Source organism: Sinocyclocheilus grahami, unplaced genomic scaffold (genome assembly GCF_001515645.1).
Source record: "Sinocyclocheilus grahami isolate Dianchi unplaced genomic scaffold, SAMN03320097.WGS_v1.1 scaffold3688.1, whole genome shotgun sequence".
Taxonomy (NCBI): Eukaryota; Metazoa; Chordata; class Actinopteri; order Cypriniformes; family Cyprinidae; genus Sinocyclocheilus; species Sinocyclocheilus grahami.
Window position 1 is genome coordinate 17,984 of NW_015508772.1, and position 1,351 is coordinate 19,334.

Here is a 1,351-nt window from a genome sequence, read left to right on the forward strand (position 1 = left end):
ATCTCTATTTTTATTTTTTTATCTGCAGTGAAGGGCGTAAAGAGAGGAAGACAAAGCCTCTAGGATAATGTTGAGGTTTTATCAACAGGATGAGGTACAAAACGAATAGCTTTTCCAATCCGGCCACTCCCCGTTGAAATAGACTGATGGACGCTACACACTCAACATTCTTTGAACACGTCTGAAAGATCTATTATTAGATAGTACTAAGACAAGTGTTACACTGTTGTCATCAGTGTTCTTGTCAGTGTGACACAATTACTGGTTTTAGATGCAAACTGTACACTGTACTTCATACAGTTGCTTTCCAGAGCCCTCAAAGCCTCACAGTCACAGGAAGTGCAAGGAACACAGTGTCAAGTCTGTTTAGATTGCATGCTGTTTTGTGCTGTTTGTACGTAATGTGCCAAAATGCACATTTTGGATTAGGTTCTATCAACAGTATCTATGTTGTCACAGAAAATAATCGTGCATACCTTATAACAACAAACTACAATTGTGTTTTCAGACACAATTTTTCAGCAAAGTAAAGAACGTCATAAAGGTTTGGCATAATATGAGGGTCAGTAAACCAAATATATAAGCTTTACATTTCTGCTCTTAATCGGTCCAGAATACCATTCCCCATAGACTTCCATTTTAAGTGGTTTTCTATGAATGCAATTTTTGCTTGTTTTTACAAATTGAGAAAGCACAGTGTGCCACTGAAATAGCATAGATGAAAGGAGGAGACAGATTCACGCTGTGATTTTTATGGGAATTCTTCAGGGTAACTTCCTGTTGTGTTTTTTTGCGCTAAAGATTATGTAAACTGAGACTACACCCATTGTCAGCACTAAAATGACAACAAATCAATCAAGTGTTATACATCCAAAATCCGTAATCTGTCCATATTCAAATAATCACAATCCCACTGACCTGTGAAAGTTAATTTCATCAATTAAAGAGGAGCTATATTTAGACTCAAGTCTTTGCTCATTTCAGACACACTGACTGTATTCATCAATAATTCACTTCTGAATGGTAGTCAGGAAGATGAATCATTAATAATGTGACAGCAAGACTTCCAATGATAGCTCCTCTAGAGACTGTGTGTGATGTTTATGCGTGTGAATTAGAGTTATTGAGCGAAAGGTAGCGTGACACGTCAGATCTTCAGTTTTATTCTAGTGCTCTTGATCTTGAAGACAACAGAGTGCAACAGTAGAGTTCCAGAACTAAAAAAATAGAATTTTTAAAGATAACAAATAAACCTTTCAAGACAGATAACTCTTCTGTAGAAGACATAAATTCACACTATAGTGGAACACTACACTCTAAAAAATGCTGGGTTAAAAAGGGACAAACCCAG